Source organism: Macrotis lagotis, chromosome 6 (assembly GCF_037893015.1).
Source record: "Macrotis lagotis isolate mMagLag1 chromosome 6, bilby.v1.9.chrom.fasta, whole genome shotgun sequence".
NCBI lineage: Eukaryota > Metazoa > Chordata > Mammalia > Peramelemorphia > Peramelidae > Macrotis > Macrotis lagotis.
In genome coordinates, this window is record NC_133663.1 from 221198090 (window position 1) to 221217707 (window position 19618).

The window sequence follows — 19618 nt, forward strand, 5'->3', positions numbered from 1 at the left end:
AATCTCTCTCATTGCCAGACAGGATTTTGTTAGGGATGAGCATGAAATAATTAGAAATTGAAGGCATGACCTTCCATTAAAGAATGGCTGATCAAATTGTGTTATTTGAAGGTAAGGAATAAGAAATGAGAGGCAGATTTCAGAAAAACCTGGAAAGACTTTCAAAATAAGCAGGTCACAGATACTATTATCCACATCCAGTTATGGAATTTATGGTCTCTGAATACAGATCAAAGCCTACATTTTCACTGTGAGGTGTGTGTGTGTGTGTGTGTGTGTGTGTGTGTGTGTGTGTGTGTGTATGTGTGTGTGTGTGTATATGTATGTATGCATGTGTGAATCTGTTATGTGTATATGTATGTTTGTATATATGTGTGCATGTGTATATGTGTGTTATGTGTGTTTGTGTATGTATGTGTTTGTGTTTTTCTGCTTCTGATCAATTTCTTCTTTCCCATCTCTAAGTACCATGACATTATATGATTGCATATATAAAACCTCGATCAAATTACTTATCATTATAGTAAAAGGGGAGGGTGAAACAAATATTTGGAATTCAAAATCTTATCACAATGAATGGTAAAAATTATATCTACATATAATTCAAAAGAATAAAATACTATTTTTGAAGAGATTGCCTTGGCAGGGAAATAGGGCTTAGGGATAGGTCTGAGACAGTTGCCTGAGGTGAAAAGTAGGATTGCAATAACTAAAAACTCCCAGATAAGAAATCTCCCACTCCTATGGTAAATTGGCTTCTTTTCAACATATTATTTTGTTAGGTGCTTAGAGGAGTCAAATTGAACTTTTGAGTGTTCAGGCAGGAGGTAAATATATGAGTGATAGCAAAGCATGAAGGCTACACTTCCTGACTGAGAAAGGGATACTGACACCCTAGGAAAATGGTGGTAACTTCATTCAGCTGAACTTCAGTTTTTCTAGCAGTTCAGTGAGAGGGACAGCCTTCCTGTTCTCTTTCCTTGTTACCTCCAGTGCAGCTCTAAGGTAATACCACCATGTTGCCAATTTCTATTGTTAAAAAAAAGCACTTTCTCACAATATAACAGACTAGTAATGAAAATCTGAAACAATCTTTAAAATTCTTTTGTCCCTTTTCAATATTAAGCAACAATTTTAGGCTATCTCTTCACTAGCAACTCCTTTTAATATTTTTAAAATTAGAAGTTTTGTCAATACTGACAAAAGACTGAAATCTCCAATGAAAGAACAACTCTCATGGCAGGTTAGACATAGGTTCAGAAAATAAAAATTTTTTTATAGATATATCATTTTCCACAGTCACTATCAATTGAATTTATCTTCCAACAACTGTCTTGGAAAGAATGATTTAGTAGATTCCTTTCCCAATTTATTTTTTTTTTACTACTCTAGGAATGTCACATTAACCCCAATACCAGAAGTTAATGAAGACTCAGTGTCTATTACGAGTGGTGAGTTTCTAGATTTCATTCTATATAGTCATTGGAGGAAAATGGGGATTTAAACCAAATTAAGTGCTATAACATTCATCACTTACAGCATAAGCTAGACATGAAAAAGATATTCTTTGAGGAATTCTCCTTGTAAAAAGAGTAATGCCAAATAATTGCTAATTACCAAGTTAGGAAGAATAAATAAATAAGGACAATCCATGCTTTGGACACTTTCAAAGGACTCCACAAGAGTCGCTGTTACAACAACAGTTGGAGCTTTGCCATGGGTTTGGTTATTCGCAGATGCCAATTTACCAATTTACCAAGTGTACCATTTTTGATACCTAAGGTCCCCTTTGATAATCATTAAGTAGAATTTTGCAGATATGTAATCAAATTAATTCATCATTTGATTGGAAAACTGAATTATAAATACTTGCCTAATTGATTTTAATTCATAATGGGAAGAAAGTTCTGAGTTATGAAATGATAACTAAATTTGGGTGTTTAACCTCTTTTATTTTGGGAATGATTTAGAATTGTCATATTAATCATGAAAATTGTTGTGGAAGTAAAGAGAAACTGTAAAAATCTTGGTTAATAATCAGAGCTAACACTAATATAGAGCTTTAAGGTTTGCCAAGAACTTTACACAAGTTATTTTCCTCCATTAGCACACTAACTCTGATGTGATCCTATTCTTACCCTGGTTTTGTAGGTGTGGAAAGAAGTTGAGAGAAGCCAAGTGACTTGTCCCTGGTCATACAGCTAGTTAAATGTCTGAGGCTGGATTTGAACCTAGATATTCCTAGCACTCATTATAGTACTTACTGTACTTGGATCTCAGGAAGAAAAATTTTTATTTTGGGGGAATTTATGTTAATATCATTTGCAATCCACAATTGTTGATCTATGAAATGGCCCAAACTTCTCCGCCAGTTATGAGATAGATGATAAGTTTTACATAAAGACGGTGGTGAAACTTGGATCCCATTCTGGGGGCTCTCACTTAACTGCATTCATGTTTGGTGATTGTGAAGTGACAAGGTTCTCCTTAAGGGATTAACTACCCAGGTAGCTGAGCCTGGGTCTTCTTGAGTCACTACTAGTAAATAAGCAACAACCTGAGTCCAAGTCGTGCACCTCCCTTCCTGACATTTTTCAGGGGGCTTATGCTGAGCCTCTTTCTGATACCTTCATGGTATGGGGTTCTGCTCACTTTTGCTAGCCAATTAATGTTTGTTTTGCTGAAACCATGCTTTGTTGGTGTTCAGGTAACACTGAAGAGAGGCCAAAGGCAGTCTTGATGTCCATCCCTGCTGCTTAGTATTGGAAGAAAGGCTCTAGGTTAGAGTTCACTCACATTATCTCATAAGTGAAAGCCAGCCCGTGTGGTAAGCTGTCTCTTTAAAAATACTATGTGGGGGCAGCAAGGTGGTGCAGTGGATAAAGCACCCGCCCTGGAGTCAGGAGAACCTGGGTTCAAATCCGGTCTCAAACACTTAATAATTACCTAGCTGTGTGGCCTTGGGCAAGCCACTTGACCCCATTTGCCTTGCAAAAGCCTAAAAAAAGTACTATGTGGGGAGTTTTAGTGTTTCACTCACATTGTTATTCTTACCCTTAGAGATAATAAATAATGAAAAAAATGATGCCATACAAGGGAAAACCAGTAAAAAGAGAAGCATGTCTTTTTCCTGCCGGTAAGATCTTTGTGCATAACAACAAAATTATTCTACTGAACAAAACAATTTTCCATTTCAACCTGGTTCTTTGTTGTGACCATAGAAACTTTTGTTTCAGTGTGTGTGTCGTGTCATTCTCATGGGAACCAAAATGATCAACAGTCCAGATAAATCAAAGATAAGACTCTTCTTAGACAGGGTATAAACATACCACCCAAAAGTCTCCCTCCTTTTCTTTCAATGGAGAACATCTGCACCCTGTCTCTCCTCCTCCTTTTCTTAAGTAGAAGAGCATAAGTAGGGGTGTCACAACTACACAATGTATACATAGGTGAGAAATGGTAGGGAATAACTAACTGGTCCAGTGTCTTGCCTCTCTTGTCTTCTCTCCTGGAGACATCAGATGTCCTTCTGCATTTTCTGAATCTGTTCCAAAAAGTCCTCTCCAGTTAAAGTGCCTAATTGAGACTTTGTCTTCTGGTAAAGAATCTGCTTAACATTTTACTCAGATCAAAACACATGTTTTCTTCATGAGACAATGAGATTTTGGAGCTTATTACAATTACATTTTGCCTTATTGCCATATTGATGCACACACTTCACTTTAACAAAATAAACCTTCATTAGTATTTTACTATATGAGCAAACTCACAATGAGAATTGTCATACTGTCTCGATCTTGTAACATACATTCAACAATCATCTTAGTTTAGAGTACCCAGAATATGGTTTAAAATAAAACAAACCTGGCCTTTGCTCTTATTACAATAATGACTCAAATATCCTTAACTAAAATGAAATTTTTCAAAATATTTCCAAATAACCATTGATTTTCTTTTTCCTGATATACTCATCTGACTCACGTTCCTTTACTTAGGCTAGGCCTTAAAACTGTACTTGTCCTAAGAATTTCCAATTCTTCTTACCTAAATACCCCTTCTAAAAATTAAAGAAATTTAATTCCTATCTTAACATGTAGCTGTTAGCAGGTGTCAGAGCCACACACCTAACCTATAGATATAGTATGGCTATTAGATCCAATTAACCTAAAACTTCTTTTTAAGTTTTGCTTAGTAACCATAAAGATCCAGGACATTAAAGGAAAATTCTCTTATACGTACTGAATATCAGTGTCCAGGCAGTGATCATGTGGGTAGTCAAATGTTTTAGGCCAGATTTATTCTTCCAAGTGAGACATTATCCAAATGTCATTCTGGGGAAATCAATTCAAAAGGTTCCAAGCTCAGGCCATACTGAGAAGTCACCCCTTTGACTGCACATCCCATTCACCTAATATCTTGTCTCCCTTGGCTTCAAGAACATGACATTTACCCAGTAGCATTTCCTTTTGCTAACTGTCCTGGTATTGGATATAAAAAGAAAATTGATTAAAACTCCCATAATCTAAAATAGTTTTTTTACCTAATTAGATCTCCAAGTGCATCCACTTCACAATTTAGATTGGGAGGGTCACAATCAACCAGCTCCCTTCCTTACACATATATCACATATATCACATATATCTACTCTGAGTGTCACTGTCATCAGAATACATTAAATACTTTCTAAACATTCAAAAAGCTCTCACGTTCTCCTAATATCGAGTATTTCTTGAGAGATTTTAGCTGTAAAGGCAGGGCCATTGAATGACCTGATTCCTAGCAGGAGATCAAATTGGGGAGGGGCTCATTTAGAATTTTTTAAACTACTTCCAAGGCTGTTTCATTAGCTTCTACCCATTCTGAAAAGGTGTCAACAAAACTAAAAGATAAGCAAAACTTGTTGCAGGCGTTTTCATGCAGGGGTTCTTACTGTCTCTCTCTCTCTATTGTTTTTAAGATAAGAATTTTTCTGCCAATTCTCCACCATCCTCCTGCTGCTGCCTTCTTCTCCCCTTTTTATTCAGTGAAGCAATCTTCCAAGGGGGGAGTAATCTGGTTCAGGGGGAAGGGGAGACAGAACAGGATTTTTCCTTCTAGGAATCTTCATTACCTTCCTTGCTCTTGTATTCCCTGCTTTTGATCTAGCGATGGAATCTTCCAAGGGGGAACAGACAGGACCTGGTGACAGGGGTGGGGGGATAGGGATTGGGAATTCAGGGGCAGAAATCTCTAAATTTAACAAAACAGTTATAAGTGTAACACATTATGAACTAGATTTCACAAAAGAATCTTTCCATTATTACAGTTATACCTGGACCTAGAGATCTAGAACAAGTTCCAACACATCATTTAAAATTTCAGGGAGCCCAGAAGGTCATGCTTTGATAATTTCCCTCATTAACAATCATTAATTCCAGCTTTGACATCCTTACAGTAAAATAGTTCATATTTCCAAAAGCAGATCACATGTTTGACAACACCCTTCAGTCTTACTTATAAAGTCAAATAATTAGGGTTACATAATTTTAAATTTCCTAATCATTTTCCAAAGCCCCTTATATTTATTCAATATCATTGGAAAGGTTATCTTGCATTTAAGATATGATGTAAACATTAAATTCTTAACCTATATGAAACATGACATGCTAACATGTCATTCTCTTAAAGTAACATAAAACAACAGGCTCTCTTAAAGTTAACCTTATAATTATCTTTTACATGCAAACTTCCTTTGAATTTTTGCTTTGTAAGCTTATTTTATTTCTTCCTCCAAATACATTTGTATTTCAAAGAAAATAAGATCCTCTACCAATGTTAGTTTTACACAATAATTTCAAAAGCCCAGTGTACACTTATTACCCATGACAGGGTTATATCTATATGTATAATTTCCTCTTTTTAGCAGATAATAAATAAGCTACATTGATCTCACATATCAGTATTCCCTTTCACAAACATGAGGTGAAAAACAAAGCCTTTCACAAATTTTCTGGGCCAAAAGACCTCGAGAACTATAAGCCATTGGAAAGGTATTCTCTAGTTTTTATTCTCATAACACATCTTTACAAATGTGATAGATGAAACTTCAATTCATTCATAATTTGTAATTATAAAACAATTTTAAAGTTTCAAAAAGTATAGCTTAAATTGTTCTTATACAAAGTTTACTAATTGTTCACAGCGTATTTCAATTACGTGTATGTTTTCTTTACTCCCTAAAAGTTTAAAAGTCAAAGAATTCTTAAGACTAATTGTTGCTGAAAAATCCCTTCTTAAGATGACAGGTTTTTCTTTATTCTTCTCTTAAATTCCAAAAGTCATATTCAAATTATCCTTAAATCATTTCTTTTCAAAAGCCTAAAAAGTTTGTAAATTCTTTTTATCTTTATCAGTACAACTCTAACTTCTCAGCGCTCTCACTTATAAGAGCTTTATACTCACTGACCCACATTTCTTAATATTAGAATATCCTATGTTCTGGGAATTGGAGATTCCCCACAATTTGAGATATCAAAATAATATGTACTAATTGTTACCTTTACTGTTTATCATTACTCACTCACTCCAGATTTTTCCCAAATACATGAAATACATTCCAATCAGTGTATTAGCTTCCCTCTGTTTAGTTATTTTATTCTAAAGCTAACTCATAAGTCTGTCCTGACTCTCATGACTCTGGAGGGGCCATAAAACATCAGAATCCAAATTCAAACATATTTTTTACAAACCCCTTAATTCAATTTACATATATCTTTAGATTAGCACATTATAGGATTGATAGTAACATAAAATTAACATTTACCTAGCAATTGCCTTTATAACTTTTCACTTTATGGGGTTTATTTACTTTTCCAATCAATTCATTTCCAAACATTGCAAATAACCAATTTAATGCACTTTGTAAGTCACCTAAACCTCATATAAACACATATAACCCTATAGACTGATAACTCTATACTTTCTTCTTTTCTTACAATGATTTGTAAACCATTTTTCAAATTAACCAAAATCCATCCTTTGCCAAGTCAAACCTGCTCAAACCATCTGTCTACATGCTTTTTTACCAATTTCAATACTTAACAAATGTTTCTAAAACCCTGATTTTCTCCATGTCTGAATTTTCTTTCAACTTCTTTCCAAACCTCTGACTTAGACTATCTACAGCTCACAGTTTCCCTGAATATATTGTTCCACCATTCCTTTTCATTAGTTTTTCTTGACTTTAATTCATACTATTCTGAACTAGAATCACATAGCTTATACAGTTATATAAACCACAGATATGATTCCACTTTTCACAGTACCTTTTCCATTCTAAGGTTTTAATATTTAACATTTCTTGATTATAACTGCTAAAATACTGGAGAAGGAAGTCATTCAAAAATCTCTTAGCCTAATTAGAATATTTCCTGCTCCCTTTCTTCAAATAGAGTAAACAGAATAACTTTTATAGAGAGACTGTCCTAGATTCTTTCCGGGGGGGGGTGATCTTCTATTTTTTAAATCCTTACGTGTACCATAATTTTCTGTAATAACTAACAAATATGAATCTATATTAATAAAATCCTGAAGCTCTAATGATGCCATATCATTCTGGAAAAAAAGATTAACTATTTAGTTTCCCCTATATTGGCATATCTTGAAAACCACATTACACACTTTAGGATTAATCTGACTCTCTTGTCTTTCTGAAATTTATTTTCCCTATTTTCAAATTAAAATAGCATTTCTTTCTATGATTTCTTAACATATTTGGTAATATTTGCTATCACTTTCCTGTTTCTTTAACTTGAAAATAAGGTCCCTTTTAACTCTCCTGATTCTTCCTGAAGTAACTCTCTTTCCTGAAAGGGGGAGGGAGGGGGAAACACTCTGGCAGCACAGAATCACAGAGAATGGGGAAGAGAAGGGAACATGAACAAGGAATACGGGGTGGGGGCACTTCTCATTATGGTAGAATAACAGAGTGAGTAGTTTGGCCTCAGTCAATTTAACACCAAAATCCATTCCTTTGTAAATCACATTTTTTTTAAAAATCACTCTTGGAAGTGCCCAAGAGACACTGCAGGGGTGAGGAGGATCATATTACCCATCGTATTGCAGGCAGAAGGCAGGCTCAAGGGGTGAGCCAGTGAAGGCTTTAGATGTCTAAAAAATCTAGGTGCCTGAAATAACAAAGAGCAGCAATTTAAATGAGGCAACCCAAGGAAATGTTTAAGGGAACTTTTCTCCCCATTTAATAAATCAATAGAAGAGCCAAAACACACAAGTAAATAGACAATCTAAACACATAAAGACAGATGAGGCACAAGCACAGATTACACAATCGCAACAGAAGTTTCCAAACTGACAATCTCAACACATATCAACAAATACAGGCTAATGACAAATTCCTGACATTTCAGGAAGGCCGTGAGGGGAGATTTCAGTGTTGCATCTGACAAAGGCCTACCAAATATGTCATCCTTGCTACCACAAGGAACATCCAAAAGAGGGGACCCAGACATCATGTCTGATATAAAATTGCCCTGCAACCAAATGTCTAGACCCAGAACCAGAACAAGCTTACTTCCAGAGGTGTAACAGGATCTCCATTTAGGCAGAATAGGGGATTGCAAACAAGGAGAGGTTCATACTAAGAGTATGTCTATCTAGTCCTGGGATCCTGGAACATCATCAGGGGATGACTCCCCTAAGAAAGGGAAAGACAGTGCATTTGAACCTAAACTTGAGGCTCCAGTGTTCTTCTGGGGTGACACAAAACACCAAGATCTCTCTGGGGCCTCCAAATGCTGAACCCAAAGAGTGAGATGGAGACCAAAATTTGATAAATTTGGAGAGCTTTAATTTCCCAAGGACTGCCTGGGGATGAAGAGTACCCAAGTAAGACAGTACCTGAGTGTTCAGAGGATAGGGTTTTTATAGTGTTTTAAGGGGAGGCAGTACTGAGAGCAAGCAGGATACAGAAGCAAAGACAGCAGTTAGTATGACTTTCTTGTCATACTACTACAAACATATGTAAACATATGGTTCAGTATAAACGGGGGACTAGACAGACTGGGAAAGGGTCAGGGTCTTTGTATTATATCTGAACATGTTTCCTGAGATGGAGGGAGTCACATATTCATGGGCTTTCCACAGGTTTGAGGTAATGATATGTACTATCTTAGGGTTCCAGCCACATCTGGGGAAGGGGAGGCACTCCTGTGATGAAGCAGGAATTTTACAGATACAGCAAGATAATTAGGCTAACAAGGGTGCTTTATGAATCTTATCCAAATTTATGGTATATCTGTGATCCCCAAAGTCAAGCATTTGGATCCTGTCAGATTATTTTCAGACCCAAAGGCTCCTAGCCAAAGTTATATTTCTGAGGAATTTCTTGGGGCTCATAAAGGTGCCAAGGCCACCTCCTACACAAGGATTGCCCAAATATTGATATTGTACTTCAATCTAAACTCTAATTCTACCCATTATCACTATGAATGTAATGTTAGTTAAGTCATTTAAACAGACCTCACTTCCCTCATCAGGAATAAAGCTAGTACTGGACTAGATAAGGGTGCTATAACACAAGTTTTTCAAGGGAGAAGCCCTCTTGGTCATCTGAAGGAAAAATAAGAAATGAAAATGCTGAAAATGTACCTAGGAAATATTGATAAATACCGAGGTAAAAAATGATTGCCATTCACAGACACATTCATTAACATGCAGAGGTAATCACAGTCTGAATACACATATACTAATACACATATACAAACACAGGCATAAACACACACTAGATCTTATTTTTATTAAGGCTAATACAGCTCTTATATAATGTCTATACATAATTTGATTATATAAAACTAGAACAGCATTCTAAAAAACTGCATGAATGAAAATGTGAAAATAAACATTTTCCTCACCTTGAATTTCAGGTGTTTCTCATGGCTATTTAGAAAATGGAAAAAAGTACATAAAGAAAAACCAGTTGCTGAAAGGTATTTTCATCTTTCTTCATGATATGTTATCATTTTTTGCATTCACAAACTATTTCATGGGTTTGACTGATAGAAAAAAGTTCATTCATCTTTAATCCACATCCAATCTGTGAGTGAAACGTTGATAGGAGTAGCAGAATTCTACCAGTTTCAAGTACCTCAATTTACAACTAAGCTCACCTACACAAATGTTTTTCATGATGAGCCCTAAACCTCCACATATATACACTCTAACATATGTCTTGCTTCACATTAATAAAATTTCTTATATTTGTGACTTATTTTATTTTAATTATACTTACATCATGGTAATAGTTAATTTTTCTTTTTTTCCCCATTGAATCAGAGATGTATCAGATAAAGAACCCTCATATTGCAGTATTTTATTCTGTTTTCCCAAATGGGGAAAATGCAAGAAGTAAAATGATCAGAAAATAATTTAAGGTTTGTTATGAAGATTCATGAAGATTCAACTATATCTGTTTTCTTATTAAGAATTAATTATATGTATTATCATAGCAAATAAATTGTTGTCATGATTTTGTTAGAATGTTTATGCATGTGTTTTCTTGTTCCTAGTACTTAGTCGATGATAAGCACTCAGTGAACTTTTTTAAGCACCTACATTTGACATACAACTCACAGTCTTATTGGTAACACACTGTGGCAAGAGCCAGGAAAAACAAGCTTACATGAAAGAAGGAACTCTCATTAAGACATCCTGTATGGGGCGGCTAGGTGGTGCAGTGGATAAAGCACTGGCCCTGGAGTCAGGAATACCTGGGTTCAAATCTGGTCTCAGACACTTAATAATTACCTAGCTATGTGGCCTTGGGCAAGCCATTTAACCCCATTTGCCTTGCAAAAAAAAAAAACCTAAAAAAAAAAGACATCCTGTAGAAGGTGGAATTATTCTTATGTAAGAGGAAGTAGAGATGAAAAGGTAAAGCTTTACTGGCTTGGGGAAGAGTTGAGAAAATTCTAAAAAATATTGAAACTCTTGTTTGAGGAAAGTGGAGGAGACCCACGTAAGAAGACTAGAAAAGTAGGAAAGGACTATTAGGGTATAAAAGGCTTTAAGGGAACAATTAAGAGTATGGGGAGGGGCAGAGAAATGACTTGGGTCAGCCCTGGGTTTTCAGGAAAAGGACTTAAGTTCTGAAAAAAAAAGAGACTCAGCACAGCCTAACCAATAGGATGTTGTCATAGTCCAGAAAAGAGAAGATGAGGGCAAACATGAGAATGGAGATAGTATCAGAGATGGGACTCCCTCAGAGGCTCCACAAGAACCTTAAAATGATGACCAAATTCTAGAGTAGAAGAACCCACAGAAAGACTGAATGAAACAATTTTGAAACAATTTTAAAGCACAAGATAATTTGGAAGATCGACAGGAAGGCTTTGTTAAACTGGGTTGGAAGGAGCCATAGGGGAGCCAGGGCTGTGCCCGAGTGAATGAGCTCCATCCTTACAGGTACAGCCTGTGGTGGCCTGTGACCCTAGGGGCACCAGGGTTCTTGGCATTGGGTGCAGTCTCCAGACCTCTCAACCAAGGGCAACTTGGGAGGTCAGCAAAAAAACTGCCACACCAGAGTGAACATGGAGCATGGGCCAGGGCAACTCTCTCCATAAACTGGAAGACCACCTGTGGAGCCACCCCAAATGAGCCAACCAGTACCTGCTTCCATAGTTCTCAGCCCACAGATGGTAAGGAGATAGGGGGAGAATGTCAAGGTCTCTCCACTATCACTGGAACAGGATTCTGTTTCTTTGTTCATACTCAGATCATGATTGGAGTCTGAGGCCCTCCTCACAGACCCAGGCCAGAAGGGGGAATGCTATGATCATCCAAGCACAGGCCTGGAGAGCATTTAGAGTTTATCATAAGATCTTGAAGGAGTTGAGGTCCCTGGGGAGGGTTGTCTCAAAAACACTCAAAAGTTTGGGTTGTACATTAAAACCAGGTCATAGGCTGGGGAAATGAGTAAACAGCAGGAGAAAAAGAATCTGACCATAGATAATTACTTTGGTCAACATGGAGGATCAAAACACATACTTGGAAGATGAAATAGTCAAAACTTCTATATCCAAAGCCTGCAAGGAATAAAGAAATTTGTCTCAGGCTATGGAAAAGCTCAACAAAGATTTTTAAAAGTAATTAAGGGTGGTTGGGAAATTGGGAAGAGAGATGAGAGTGATGTAAGAAAATCAAGGAAATGGTCAGAAGCATGGTGAAATAAATACCAAAAAATATCAAAACAATTTGAATTGCTCTGATATCCTCTCCTGAAAGAGATCCAAATGGGAAAAAAACTTCAAGGGATATTGTAGCCAAATTCCAGAAAAACAATTCAAATATCATGGGACTTACAGTTAGGATTATACAGGATTTAGCAGCATCTTTATTAAGGGTTCTTTAAACTTGGAATATAATATTCTGGAAGGCAAAGGAACTTCAATTACTAAGCAAAACAGAGAATAGGGAAAATAGGGAAAATGGGGAAAATCATTAATCTCATCTCTGGCCTGACAATGACAGTTTCACATTATAACTGCCCAAAAGTGCTCTTCAAAAATTATTTTCTTTGTACAATACTATGTAATCTTCTTGTCTCTTACTGACAGAACAAGTCTCCCAGTATTCCTGATTATTGTTTTCCTTAGTTTAATTAACATGGGAGAGATATCTAGAATTCTTAATTTCTTATTAAGTGGCAAGGTGACTGAGATTGAAGGCTACTCAATCTTTTTACCGGGATTATAGTTTTGAGAAACTTATTGTACTTAAGGATAGGCATCCCCTCAATTTACAATTCCTTGCCACTACAAAAAAGAACTACTGTCAATATTTGTGTTCAAATAGGGCCATCATCTTTTTTGTTGTTTATCCATTTGGGATACAGTAGCTGGGCCAAAGGGTATGCAGAATTTTATAGTAATTTGGGCATACTTCCAGGTTGCTTTCTAGAATGTTTGGATCAGTTCACAACTCCACAACAGTGCATCAGTGTCTCAATTTTCACACTTCCATTCCCACATTTAACATTTCCCTTTTTAGTTATATCAGTCGATCTAATAGGTGTAAGGTTCTATCTCAGAGGGGCTGTAATTTGCATTTTTCTAATCAATACTGATTTAGAGCATATTTTCCTAAGACTTTGGATCATTTTGAGTTTTTTTGTCTGAAAATTTAGCTGTCCATATGCTTTGCTCATTTATCAATTAGAAAATGGCTCTTATTTTTATAAAATTCAGTTCTCTATAAATGTTTCAGAAATGAGGCCTGTATCAGAGAAACTTTGTTGTAAATTTTTTTCCACAAAAAAAGTTGCTATGTATTTTCCTCCATCCTATATCTCCCCCATTTATCCTCCTGTCTTTCTTTTCATCTTGTCTTCAAAGGTTTTGATTCTGTCTTCCACCTCCCCAATCCGCTTTCCCTTCTGTGAATACTCTCCCTGCCTCCCCTTTTCTTTTATCCCTTTCCCTTTCTCTTTTTTTTGTAGAGTAAGATATATTTCTAAAATTCAATTGAGTATATATGTTATTCCCTTTTTGAGCCATTTCAAATATTAAATTGCTCCTTCCCACTGTGATAGGAATAACTTTCAAATAACTTTCAAGGTGGTAGGATTTTGTTCAGCTATATATTTGTTCAGCATTTCCATTTTGCGAGATTATATATACCATTCTACATCTCCTTTCCATCCAGTACTTTTGATTTTTTTAGATAGCATCTCAACATATTCAAATCATACAAATGTCCTCTATGTAAACTCCAACTGCCACAAAAAATATAATAAAGTTCTTCTGAGTTACAAATATCTTCTCATGTAGGAAATGAGAACAGTTTAACCTTTTTGAATCCCTTATTTCTCCTTCCTGTTTATTTTTGTTTTTTCTTTTTTGAAAAGCTGTGGGGTTAAGTGACTTGCCCAAAGTCACACAACTAGATAATTATTTAGTGTGTGAGGCTGGATTTGAACTTAGGTCTTCCTGACTCCAGGGTGGGTGCTCTATCCACTGCACCACTTAGCCCCTCTTTTACTTTTTCATGCCTCATTTGAGTCTTAAATTTGAAAGTCAAATTTTCTATCCGTCTATGGTCTTTTTGATCAGGAATGCTTGGAAATCTTTGCTGGATAGTGATTCTCTGCTGTAATGCTAGTTCTTTTGCAGTAGATTTTTGTGCCTCTTTTACCATTTGATCTATTTATTTTTCAAGGTGTTTTTCTCCAATGTTTTGTGTCTCCTTTATCACTGTCTTTTCTAAGTTTTTCCTCTCTTTTATTTGATTTTAAAATTCTTTATTGTGCTCTTCCAGGAATTCTTTCTGGACCTGAGATCAATTCATACTTTGGATGTAGCAGTTTGTCTTTATTGTCTTCTGAGCTTATGTTCAGATCTTCCTTATCATCAAAGAAACTTTCTAGGAGCAGGGTCTTGTATTTTAATTTAAATTTATTTTTATTAAAGATATTAATTGAGTTTTACATTTTTCCCCCAATCTTGCTTCCCTCCCCCCTCCCCCCCCCCACAGAATGCACTCTGTCAGTCTTTACTTTGTTTCCATGCTGTACCTTTATCCACATTTGGTGTGATGAGAGAGAAATCATATCCTTAAAGGGAAGTCTAAGAAGTAACAAGATCAGACAATAAACTGTTTTTTTTCTAAATTAACTCCACAGCTCCTTATCTGGATACAGATGCCACTCTCCTTTGCAGACAGCACAAAATTGTTCCTGATTGTTGCAATGATGGAATGAGGAAGTCCTTCAAGCTGGAACATCACTCCCATGTTGCTATTAGGGTGTACAGTGTTTTTCTGGTCCTGCTCATTTCACTCAGCATCAGTTCATGCACATCCCTCCAGGTTTCCCTGAAATCCCATCCCTATTGGTTTCCAATAGAACAATAGTGTTCCATGACGTACATGTACCACAGTTTGCTAAGCCATTCCCCAATTGAAGGACATTTACTGGATTTCCAATTCTTTGCCACCACAAACAGGGCTGCTATAAATATTTTTGTACAAGTAATGTTTTTATCCTTTTTCCTCATCTCTTCAGGGTATAGACCCAGTAGTGGTATTGCTGGGTCAAAAGGTATGTACATTTTGGTTGCTCTTTGGGCATAGTTCCAAAGAGCTCTCCAGAAGGATTGGATGAGTTCACAGCTCCACCAACAGTGTAATAGTGTCCCAAATTTCCCACATCCCTTCCAACAATGATCATTATCCTTGCTGGTCATATTGGCCAATCTGAGAGGTGTGAGGTGGTACCTCAGGGAAGCTTTAATTTGCATTTCTCTAAAAATAATTTAGAGCATTTTTTCATATGGCTATGGATTACTTTGATCTCCTCATCTGTAAGTTGCCTTTGCATATCCTTTGACCATTTGTCAATTGGGACATGGCTTTTTGTTTTAAAAATATGACTCAGTTCTCTGTATATTTTAGAAATGAGTCCTTTGTCAGAAGCATTAGTTGTAAAGATCCTTTCCCAATTTACTACATTTCTTTTGATCTTGGTTACATTGTTGTTGATATAATTGAGTATACTAACAGTTTTCCTAATATTGAACCAACCCTGCATTCCTGGAATAAATCCTACTTGATCATATTGTATTATCAAAGTGATGACTTGTAATCATTTTGCCAAGATTTTATTTAGGATTTTTGCATCTATATTCATCACGGAGATAGGTCTATGATTTTCTTTCTCTGTTTTAACTCTTCCTGGTTTAGGTAACAGTACCATATTGGTTTCATAGAAAGAGTTAGGCAGAGTTCAATCTTTCCCTATTTTTCCAAAGAGTTTATATAGGATTGGAACCAATTGTTCTTTAAAAGTTTGGGAGAATTCACTTGCCAATCCATCAGGCCCTGGAGATTTTTTTTAGGGAGTTCAGTAATGGCTTGTTGAATTTCTTTTTCTGAGATAAGGTTCTTTAGGTATTTAATCTCTTCTTCATTTAAACTGGGCAACTTATATTTTTGTAAATATTCATCCATTTCACTTAGATTATCAAATTTATTGGCAAAGAGTTGGGCAAAATAATTTCGAATTATTACTTTAATTTCCTCCTCATTGGGGGTGAGTTCACCTTTTTCATTTTTGATACTAGCAATTTGGTTTTCTTCTTTCTTTTTTTTAATCAAATTGACCAGAAGTTTATCAATTTTATTGGTTTTTTCATAATACCAACTTTTGGTTTTATTTATTAATTCAATAGTTTTTTGCTTTCGATTTTATTAATTTCTCCTCTAATTTTTAGAATTTCTAATTTGGTACTTAATTGGGGATTTTTGATTTGTTCTTTCTCTAATTTTTTAGTTGTATGTTTAGTTCATTGATTTGCTCTTTCTCCAATTTATTCATATAAGCATTTAGAGCTATAATATATCCCCTGAGAGTTGCTTTGAATGAATCCCATAGGTTTTGGTATATTGTTTCATTATTATCATTATCTAGGATAAAATGATTAATTCTTTCTATAATTTGTTTTTTGGTCCACTCATTTTTTAAAATGAGGTTATTCAGTTTCCAATTTGTTCTGGGTCTATATCTCACTGGCCCAGTATTGCATATGACTTTTATTGCATTGTGATCTGAGAAAGATGTATTCACTATTTCTGCCTTTCTGCAGTTGATCATTAGGTTTTTATGTCCTAGCACATGGTCAATTTTTGTATAAGTTCCATGTACTGCAGAGAAAAAGGTATATTCCTTAATATCCCCATTCAGTTTCCTCCATAGGTCTGCCATATTTAATTTTTCTAACAATCTATTCACCTCCCTAATTTCTTTCTTGTTTGTTTTATGATTCGATTTATCTAGATCTGATAGCGGGAGGTTGAGGTCTCGCACTAGTAGAGATTTGCTGTCTGTGTCTTCCTGTAATTCTTTCAGCTTCTCCTCTCAGAAATTGGATGCTGTCCCACTGGGTGCATATATATTCAATATTGAAATGACTTTATTGTCTATGATACCTTTTAGGAGGATAAAGTTTCCTTCCTTATCTCTTTTAATGCTATCTATTTTTGTTTCTGCTTTGTCTGAGATAAGGATTGCTACCCCTGCTTTTTTTTTACTTCAGCTGAAGCAAAATATATTTTGCTGCAACCTTTTACCTTTACTCTATATGTATCTCTCTGCCCCAAATGAGTTTTTTGTAAGCAGCATATTGTAGGATTCTGGTTTGTAATCCACTCTACTATTTGCTTATGTTTTAAGGGAGAGTTCATCCCATTCACATTCAAGGTTATTATTACTAATTCTTTATTGCCCTCCATGCTATCTTCCCTCTGTTTGTATTTTCCCCCTTTCCCCATTTTTTCCATATTCCCCAGTCTTTTGTTTCTGGAAACCACCCCCTTCAGTGTTTGCCCTCCTATATCACACCCTCCCCTTTCTTTCCCCTTTCCCTTTTTCCCTTTTCCCTTTTCCCTTCCCTGCCTTTTGTTATTTCCCCTTATTTCCCCCACTCACCTTCCCTTTCTCTGTCCCCCCTCCCCTTTTCCCCTTTTAATACTTGAAAGGTTAGATGTTTTATAAGTTAACTGAGTATGTGTAGGTTGACTTTAAGCCAAGTCTGATGAGAAGAAGATTTGGGTGTTTCTCCTCTGCTCCCTTCTTCCCCACTATTACCATATGTTTTTTGTACCTCTTAGTGTAATGAGATTTACCCCATTCAATCCCTTCCCTCCTCCCACCTCTTTCCTGTCCCCCGTTTTAGGGCAGTAGTGTTTTTTTAGATCATTCTAAGTCATAGAAAATTCTACATGTCTGTCCCTTTTATTTCTGTATATTCTATTGAATACAGTCAAAATTCCTGAGAGTTATTACAGTCTTTCTTCCAAGTGGGGTTAAAGCCAGTTACATCCCATTAGATAGTAGTCTCATGGATAGGTCATGAATGTCCATCATTTCTGGCTAGGTGTAGAGTTACATTTCTCAAGGTTTATGAGAATCTTTTTTTTACTACCATAGCCAGTTTCAACTTACTGGATTGCATTTTTTTTTTCTTTTACCACCCCCCCCCTTTTTTTACCTTTTCATGTGTCTCTTGAACCTCCTGTTTGATGCCCAAATTTTCTGTTTAGCTGTGGTCTTTTCATCAGAAATTTTTGGAATTCTTCCATTTTGTTAAATGTCCATCTTTTTTCCCTGGAAGAGAAGGCTCACCTTTGCAGGAAAGTAGATTCTTGGCTGCATTCCAAGCTCCCGTGCTCTTCGAAATAACTCATTCCAGGCCCTTCGATCCCTTAAAGTTGATGCAGCCAGGTCCTGTGTGATCCTTACTGTGGCTCCTTGATATTTAAATTGCTTCTTTCTGGCTGCTTGCAGGATTTTCTCTTTTATCTGATAGTTCTGGAATTTGGCCCCAACATTCCTTGGTGTTTTCATTTTAGGATCTTTTTCTGGTGGGGATCAATGTACTCTTTCAATTACTACTTTGCCCTCCGATTCCATGATATCAGGGCAGTTTTCCGTCATTAGATCCTGTAATATTAAGTCTAGGATTTTTTTTCTCTTCAATGTTTTCAGGAAGTCCTATAATTTTCGGGTTTCCCCTCCTCGATCTATTCTCGAGGTCAGTGGTTTTGTTGAGGTATTTTACATTTGCTTTTATTTTTTCTATTTTTTGATTTTGCTTAACTGACACTTGCTGTCTCATGGAGTGATTAGTTTCTGTAGACTCCATTCTTTTTTGGGGGGAGGAGTTTTCTTTGTTAACCTTTTGCAACTCCTTTTCTAATTGGTCAATTCTACTTTTGAAAGAGCTTTCCATTTGACCAATTGAGGTTTTGAGAGAATTAATTTCTTTTTGCATTTGCCCATTTGAAGATCTGAGAGATTTGTTTTCTTGTTGCAAGGTGTTAATTGTCTCCCCCAAATTTTCTAGTTGATTTTTAAATTCTTATTTCTTCAAGGAAGTGTTTCTGTGCTGAAGACCAGATTGTATTCTCCTCAGAGGTTCCAGGTCTCTCTGAGTTAGTGTCTTTCCCTTCCAAGAATTTTTCTATGGATCCATCTTTCCGCTGACCCTTCTTCATTTTGCTAAGATCTGAGCTGGGGAGGGGCTGGTTCACAGGGACTTGGGATAGCTAAAGGCTTTACTCACTGAGTGCAGTTTCTCTGGCTGGCCAGTAGGAGGTGCTGGTTGCTTTCTCTGGAGTGTCTATGACCTTGGTTGAGGCCCTCTCCCTTTCCTTGAAGGGAGGAATTGGAGGTATTGAATTCTTTTGCCTTCAATCAATGGTGGGCTTTACCCTGGGGTGAGGTCATTGCTCAGCTGGGCTGGTTCTTCTGCTCACACACCTGGGCCTGAGGCAGAAGTAGTTTGCATTTGTTTATTAGGGGAGAAGTCTGAGTTGTAATGGGACTCAGACCAGAGGAGCCCAGAGATGGTGTCCCCCACTCCCCTGCTCCAGAATTCTCCCCCGAGCCCTGTCCAGGATCTCCAGGGGGACAGCTCCAACACCAGTGCCTCTGCTCCCCCGCAGACTCACACCCCCATGATCCAGCCCTACCTCTGATCCAACAGGTCCTGCTCTCGGGCCCTCAGACTCCCAGTTCCAATTCAGCTGCTAGTCTGGTTAATCGGGGCTGATCCTCCCTCTGGGCCCAGAC

General features: G+C 36.6%; 1 long non-coding RNA gene across 1 annotated transcript; it reads left to right on the forward strand.

Annotated features, from left to right (window-relative positions):
* The first annotated feature begins 1391 nt into the window (after positions 1 to 1391).
* On the forward strand, positions 1392 to 10441 carry LOC141492038 (uncharacterized). The gene is made up of 4 exons (XR_012469837.1): positions 1392 to 1451; positions 3061 to 3136; positions 9921 to 9983; positions 10330 to 10441. It is a non-coding gene; the product is annotated as an uncharacterized LOC141492038 (long non-coding RNA).
* The last annotated feature ends 9177 nt before the right edge of the window (positions 10442 to 19618 follow it).